This window comes from Schistocerca americana, chromosome 1 (genome assembly GCF_021461395.2).
Source record: "Schistocerca americana isolate TAMUIC-IGC-003095 chromosome 1, iqSchAmer2.1, whole genome shotgun sequence".
In the NCBI taxonomy this organism is placed as follows: domain Eukaryota; kingdom Metazoa; phylum Arthropoda; class Insecta; order Orthoptera; family Acrididae; genus Schistocerca; species Schistocerca americana.
Window position 1 is genome coordinate 1221166812 of NC_060119.1, and position 8541 is coordinate 1221175352.

Here is an 8541-nt window from a genome sequence, read left to right on the forward strand (position 1 = left end):
TTGCGTGGACCATCTGAGAAGTCCTCAATTCGCAAAAGTGTTCAGCTGCGGTTGAGAAAGCTGCAGCTGATACATATTAGAATTTGAATAGAAGAAATACTGCGCCGTGGCAAGAGCGTACTGGGTATGTGATCAAGAATTCGATCTACGCCGGCCGGGGTGGCCGACCGGTTCTAGGCGTTACAGTCTGGAACTGAGTGACCGCTACGGTCGCAGGTTCGAATCCTGCCTCGGGCATGAATGTGTGTGATGTCCTTAGGTTAGTTAGGTTTACTTAGTTCTAAGTTCTATGGGACTGATGACCTCAGATGTTAAGTCCCATAGCGCTCAGAGCCATTTGAACCATTTGAATAGTATTCAACTGGCAAAATGATTTAGTATTCAGATTTTCGTGCAGTCCTGTATTTTCGCAAAATTCAGCAAGAATTCTCTTGAAACCTCCTGCCAGATTAAAACGGCCCGGCACACAGTTTTCATCTGACAGGAAGTTTCATATCAGCGCACATTCCGCTGCAGAGTGAAAATTTCATTCTGAAGAATTCTCTTGGATCTACAACAGCATACCCCTCACGGGAGAGAATAGTGGGGGGGGGGGACTTCAACCTGTAGTAGGTCATTCTGAATCGGAGCAACAACCTCTGGACTAAGCTCCTGCAAACATTGCGGGACGAACAGGAAGCTGAAAAAAAAAAACATAAATAGTCACGTCAAATCTATGATCAATGGCGTATCAGTCGGGAGAGAGGAGAGGGGGAGTGGGACGTGAAGGCACTTCCGCCCCCTCCACTCTTCTGGGGCAGCGAAATACGGTTTCAGCACGCTTCCGCCACATTCACCACCAATCCCAGAGATGTGAATGATCTATAGTCAGAGTCGGTTGCTGCACGTCAGCAGAAACGCTATTACTAAAGCGGTTGACACCAATTTCTGCTTATAACTGAATCAAACTGCTTTTAATAGAAGCTGAGTTGCCAACGTCCCAGGAAATCGCATGTAGGGCCTTATAGGTGAAACAATGGTCTCCTTGGACCAAACAGTCTGGTGAAACATGTCCTGCGTTAAAAGTTCTCCAGAGTAAAGCTCATTTTGTATGCCGTTACAGTAAGCTGAAGATTGTTCTAAGACTCTAAATCTGAAAAATCCAAAGAACTCATAACCAACAAAAATAGCAGTGAGATTGAAACACACAGAAACACGGTCTATTCCTGAAGAACTGTCACATGAATATTTAAGAAAAACGTGTATAAAATGTTTGATCTTCTTCAGAATGAAATTGATCGCATGTTAACCAGCAGTATTTAAAGCGAATATCCATCTTGATGTCATAACTGTTACGTCCACCGAAACGAATCCTCCACCTACACGACGTTTAAAGTTTGCAGGAATCGCTTGGAGTATATGGATAGCTTCATGCACAACTCGAATTCCTGCGAACCATTATGACAGGTGTACAACATTGTAATGTATGTAATGCTAAACATGGTAGGATTGAAGAACTGTTTCTGGAAATTATTTGCTTAATCATTGCGATATGACAGTTCCAGTGTCGTCAGTAGCTTCTCAGAGGTCACACAGTGCCTTTCGGGGACTTAAAACGTGCCACAGATAAACACCGACTCAGTCGAGACTGCCGCGCAGGGTAGCCGCGCGGTCTAGGGCGCCTTGCCACAGTTCGCACGGCTGCCACCGTCGGAGGTTCGAGTCCCCCCTCGAGCATGGGTGTGTGTGTTGTCCTTAGAGTAAGTTAGTTTAAGTTATATTAAGTAGTGTGTAAGCCTAGGGACTGATGACAAGAGCAGTTTGGTCCATAGGAACTTACCACAATTTACATTTACATTTATTCAGTCGAGACTCACCCATGTACTACTCCTACATGTTCATCAGGACAGTGTAGAAAAATTAATCTCCTGGATGTCAAGAAAGAGACAGTTTCTTAAAAAGTGGAAAGAGAACTTCTTTTAGAAACAGAACAGAATTTATCCAGACTTGTGGACTACACTAGACTCCTGTATCTTGTGACACCCTCAGCGGGAAGCTGATTTGTGTGTGAATAAGATCTTTCTGCAGCTGTGACGTGTAGAAACTCAGTTAGCCATTACTGAGATGGAAAAATGTCGAGAGGTCTACATTTCGCCTGATAATTACGAATAGGAAATACATCGAAACGATGTTTCATGACGACTTTATTACTCATCCTAGAATATTTCATCTGTTAAATTCGTCGAGAAAACTTTCACTATCAGTAACTTCTTTTTTCATCAAAACATAGTCAAGTATTCAGGCAAATCTTAATAAGGAGGGGTGGCTGCAAGAAGAGCTTGCAGCCACTCTCTACAACCAACATTACAAATTCAAAAATTAACTCGTCCACCACGTGAAGATATTGATGAAATTCTATGAAAAAGGAGAAGAATGCAGCGACGTCTGATTCGCAGTACACATATTTATTATTTTTGCTTTTAACGAACCCTGGGGACAGTAGGTCACGTCCATTTCTTTCCCACCAAAATACTAAGTTCAAGTTCCCATTGTGCCACCTGTTGACGACTCACGTTAACTGATAAATCTAGTCTACACTTTATTATACTTTCGTCCTTTCCTAGAGGGTTTGAGGTACTCTAACACATCAGCCGTAAGACGGTCCCTGACAGCTAGCAGCACAGTTGATTCCATATTTTTAGATTTCCAGAAGGCTTTCGACACCGTTCCTCACAAGCGTCTTCTAACCCAACTGCATGCCTATGGAATATCACCTGAGTTGTGCGACTGGATCCGTGATTTTACTGTCGGAAAGGTCACAGTTCGTAGTAACATACGGAAAGCCATCGAGTGAAACAGAAGTAATATCCGGTGTTCCCCAAGGAACTGTTACAGGCCCTTTTATTGTTCCTGGTCTATATTAACAACACAGGAGACAATCTGAGTAGCCCTCTTAGATTATTTGCAGATGATGCTGTCATTTGCTGTGTTCTAACGTCATCAGATGACGAAAACGAATTGCAAAATAATTTAGATACGATATCTGTTTGGTGCGAAAAGTGGCAGTTGACCCTGAATAAAGAAAAGTGTGAAATTGTTCACATGACTACTAAAAGAAATCAGCTAAATTTCGATTACGCGATAACTCTCACAAAGGCTGTAAGGCTGTAATTTCTACTAAATACTTAGGGATTACAATTAGAAATAACCTAAATTGGAACGATCACATAGATAATATCGTGGGTAGAGCAAACCAAAGACTGGGATTCATTGGCAGAACACTTAGAAGGTGCAACAGGTCTACCAAACAGACTGCTTACACTACGCTTGTCCGCCATATTCTGGAGTATTGCTGCGCGGTGTGAGATCCATATCAGGTGGGACTGACGGATGTCATCGAAAAAGTTCACAGAAGGGCGGCTCGTTTTGTATTATCGCAAAATAGGTGAGATAGTGCCCAGACATGATGCATGAATCGGAGTAGTAATCATTAAAATAAGGCGTTATTCTTTGCGACGGGATCTTCTCATGAAATTTCAATCACCTGTTTTCTCCTACGATTTCGAAAACATTCTGTTGGCACCCACCTATATAGGGAGAAATGGTCATTACGATAAAATAAAAGAAATCAGGGCTCGCACAGAAAAAATTAAGTGCTCGTTTCCCCTGCGCGCCCTTTGAAAGTGGAAAGGTAGACAGCTTGAAGTGGTTCACTGAACCCTCTGCCAGGCGCTTTATTATGAATAGCAGAGTATTCACGTAGATGTCGATGAAGGCCGCGTTGTCGTGGTGAGAGGTAATGCTAGAAATGTGGTATTCTCAGCACACTCCTGACACTGTGGATCTCGGAATATTGAATTCCCTAACGATATACGCAACTGGAAATCCCATGCGTCCAGCTCCAACTAACATACCGCGTTTACGGTCTGTTAATTCCCGTCGCGCTGCGATAATCATGTCGGAAATCATTTCACACGAATCTCCCGATTACAAATGACAGCACCTCTCTGCGTTGCTTCTTCGCGAAGAAACTTCAGTCTTCGAGTAAAGCGGAGTTCACAACATATACATGTTTTGCCTCCTATTTATTCTGGTGGTGCGTCTTCTAGAGGTGATTGGCCGCTGGTTGTTTCCACTCTGTCTTCTTCTTCAGTTGCAGCCTATGCTGCAAGGAGCTGGGGCCAGCGTGTGTTGGCATTGCGCCGTATCTTCTGCCCCAGAGAGCGTATGTACCGGTTCTCGGATTGCCGCGCCTGTTCGTAGAAGCGGCGGGCAACCATACGGACGTGGTCCTTGACTTTGCGGACCTCAGCGAGGTCGTGCAGTGGTCCAGATGGGAAGTCCCGCGGCAGGTGCAGCGCGAGGCGGAGAGCCCTGTTCTGCAGAGATTGTAGTTTCTTCAGGTGGTCGTCTGCCGCATTCCCCCAGACGACAGCCACGTAATCGAAGACAGGGCGGATTAGCGCCCTGTACAACGTGACGCCCAGTCGCGGAGGAAGAGTCGACGTCGGGTTGAGCAGGGGGTAGAGCTGGAGAAGTCGACCCCTTGCTTTGTTTACGACGCCCTTCACGTGTGGGCCCCAGGTGAGGCGGCGATCTATGGTGACCCCAAGATACTGCGCGGTCGGTCGCCAGTTGACAGGACTGCCTCCAACGACGAGTGGGGGCATAGCGGCTGGGATGACACGACGGGTTGCAATGAAAAATTGCGTCTTGGCGCCATTGAACTGCAGTTTCCACTTGACGGCCCAATCGGCTAGGTTGTCGACAGCGTGCTGCAACCTCTGGCGAAGTGTGTCCGCGCGCATACTTCGTGAGTAGAGCGCAGTGTCGTCGGCGTACAGTGCTAGATGCACACGAGGGACCGTCGGCGTATCAGCCGTGTAGAGCGTGTACAGGATCGGCCCCAAGACCGACCATTGTGGCACGCCTGCTCTGATGGGACGGACTGTCGACAGGCCAGTTTCTGCACGGACGTGAAAAGTCCGTCCATCGAGGAAGGACCGTAGCAGACGGATGTGGGATCCAGGGACCCCCATTTCGAGAAGTTTGAAGAGCAGCCCATCGTGCCAGACGCTGTCAAAAGCGCGCGAGACATCAAGGAAGACTGCTCCGAAGTATTCGCGCCTCTCCAGGGAATCGAAGGCTTCTTCCACGAGTCGGAGAAGTTGGTGCTCCGTAGAGTGGCCCTTACGGAAGCCGAACTGGGCATCTGGGAGTAGAGCTTCGGCGGTGACGTGTTGCTGTAGCCTCTTCAGGTAGATGCGCTCGAAAACTTTCGAGATGGCAGGCAGCAGACTAATCGGGCGATAGCTCTTCGGCTGCCGGAGATCTTTTCCCATCTTAGGAATAGCCACAATCTCAGCATGCTTCCACTGCAGGGGAAAGTGACCGGTGCGAAAGACCTTGTTGAAGATTGCAGCCAGGTGAGTAGAGGCGTCCTCAGGCAGTTGTTTCAGCATGGCAGTGGAGACGTCGTCAGGGCCTGCAGCTCTCTTTGGATTGAGGGCCTTCAGAGCCGCCGAGACTTCTTCAGGAGTTGTGGCCTCGATGTCATCATCGCCCTCCGTTTCCAGATAGCGAGGGAGCCGGTCAGCGACCATCTCTTCATGTTCTGCGTCCAGTGGATCCTCTACAGGCTTGAAGTTCTCTTCAAAAACATCGGCGAGGGCATCAGCCTTCGCGTTCGGTTCACAGACAGTTCCGGTTGCAGATCGGAGAGGCGGCATACGCTGCGTTCGCCGTAGGAAGTGTTTCGCGGTCCTCCAGGCAGACCCGTCGTCAAGCTGAAGAGTCGCCACACGGCTAACCCACTCCCGGTTGCGGTGATTGGCCACAGCCACCGTGATTTCGCGCCGCATACGGTTGAGTTGCCGTTTGGTGGCGGGGTTCCGTGTACGCTGCCATTCGCGGTACACTCTGTTCTTCTCGGCAATTTGTGCAAGGAGATCGGGGGGCAGCTGTCGAGAGTGGTCCTGGCGCTCGCGTCTGGGTGGAGCCGCTTCATTGACTGCGGCGAGGGCGGCGTCCGTGAAGTGGAGGAGGGAATCTTCAGCTTCTGCGTCGTCTACAGGTGGCATCCCAACTAGGGACTCGGTCAGGGTGTGGCGAAAGAGATCCCAGTTGACTCCAGAGAGTGACACCCCACGCCTGGGTAGCTGCAGTGGGTCGAGGTCGACGTCAAAAACAACTGGCACATGGTCAGAGGAGAGAACATTCCGTGTCGAGGCGAGGATGCGGTGCGGAATGCCTTTCACGACCGCGAAGTCGACGATGTCCGGTTGTCCATTAGCGGGGAAGATGGTGGGATCATAGGGACCCACTACCACGGCGTCATTGCGATCCACGATTCGGAGGACGCGGCGTCCGTCTCTGTTGGTGAGTCGTCAACGCCAAGCGACGTGCTTGGAGTTATAGTCTCCAGCGATGAACAGCTTGCCTCCGATGGAGAGAAGAGATTCTAAGTCCGCATCTACCCATGGATGCGACGGTGGTTTGTAGATGGCAATGAAGGTTATGGCTCCCGCTGACGTGTGCGCGACAACTCCAATCGCCTCCAGAGTCACGAGCGGCGGCAGTTGAATCTGGTGGTGACGGATCCCATTCCGTATGTAGATGGCCATTCCTCCGCCGGCAGTTGGCCTGTCAGCACGGTAACAGGAGTAGTTCGGCGCTTTGACTGCAATGCCTGGTTTAAGGCGGGTTTCGCTGAGCAGACAGATGTCCACGGCTTCATCACGAAGAAATTGACGAAATTCGCCAGCTTGTGTGCGTAGACAGAGGGTGTTCCACGCGACGACCGTGCAGCGGTCAGGTGCTGCGTGAGGACATCAAGCAGTTTGGTTGTGCTCGTCACAAGTGCGGTGAGTTGAGTAATCAGACTGGCGATGTCCGTGGCGGAGGCGGCAGGAGCCGTATCTTCTCTGGCGCCGATGGAAGTGGCCACGTCTTCGCCATTGTATGTGGCTTCTTCTGGGGCGTTGGATGTGCGACCCCCCGTCTTGCGCCGGCCGCCGCGGCGTTGGGGGCGTGCACCAGACGTCACGGGTAGAGCAGCAGAGGAGGGGCCCGATTCCGGGTCCGACGAATTCTGCACAGGTGGAGTGGCGCAGTTTAGTAGTGGATGTCGTGCCCCTGCGTCTTCAAAAACATCGCGGGTGTGGGAGTCTTCATGGCGGCGACGTGCCTGTGGGCCTGCATGGTCGGCGTCATCGCTGTTGGGTCGGCGGGGCGCCAGTCCTCTGGCGACAACCGTGGCGTGGGAGATTGTAGGTTCAGCCTTGGCAGACTTCTTCTGTTTCGCGGCGACTGGCTGGCCTCGCTGACGAGCACTGGCGCGTCTCCAAGCTTCACAGCCGCGGTAGCTGGCAACGTGAGCGCCCCCACAGAGAGCGCACGTTGGCTGCTGCTTCCGAGGGATGGGACAGTCCTTCGCTGGGTGTGCACCGGCGCACTTCACACATTTTTCAGGCATGGAGCAATGCCGGGCGACATGGTTGATGCCCTGGCACCGGTAGCACTGAACAGGGCCTCTCTTGGCGCGCAAGTCTTCTGTGGTCACCGAGACGTTGGCGAGTCGGGTGAGCTGGTAGAGCTTCCTGTTCTCGATTGTATCGGTTGCGATGACGAGAAACAGGGGCATGTAGTCACGTGATTTGGGCTGCTTCATCTTGACCACAGTTCTGACACTGAAGTCGAGCTCTTCGAGTTCTTCTTTAATGTGATCCGGCTCCATGTTGAAGGGCAGATGCCGGATGACAATCTTCAGGACGCGGTCCGGTGTGGTGGCGTGAGTGAAGAAAGGGATTGCCCTTTCAGACGCCTCCTGCGTCACGCGTCGGAAGTCGTCTGCTGAGCGCAGCGTAATCTTGTACATGTCTCGTCCGGCGACCTTCACATTGTAGACTGCCGTCGTCCAGCTATTGGGAAGCTGTTGCAGCTGCCGGAAGGTCCCTTCGTATTTCAGAACGATCGGCGGAAGTGGCGCATCCCTCCTTGGCGCCGTGGAAGGGCGCGGTGGTTCCTCTGGGGCATCCTCAAGGGCAGCAAAAGTGTTGGCAGTGGATGCCGGCTCGTGGGTGGACAGCACCCGTCGTCGCGCTGTATGGCGTCGCTTCGGGAGAGTGAATCCGTCAGCATCGTCAGCAGGCGTTTGTTTCGATCGCTTCTCAGCCGGGGAGCTGCGCCCGCCGGTAGGGGCCGTATCGTCTTCTCTTCTGCTTTTGCCGGATTGCCGACGAGGTGGTGGTACGGCAGACGGCTCGTCTGCTTCCGACTCCGGAAGTGGAACTGTAAGCGCATCCATAGCGATATCCATCATGTCCTCATTCGTTGCGTGGTCCGTCATAAGTGGGGGGCCAGATCGGGCCGCCGACGTAGCAATCTCCGCCGGACGGCGATCTGCCACACCCTTCGCAGTACGTAGCTCCGTTCGCTTCGACATCTCTCGCGCTGCGGTCTGCACTGAACACTGGATGACAGCACCGCCAATGCACTGCCCTTTTATACCATGTGTATGCGATACGACCGCCATCTTTGTATGAACATATAGCTATCCCACGA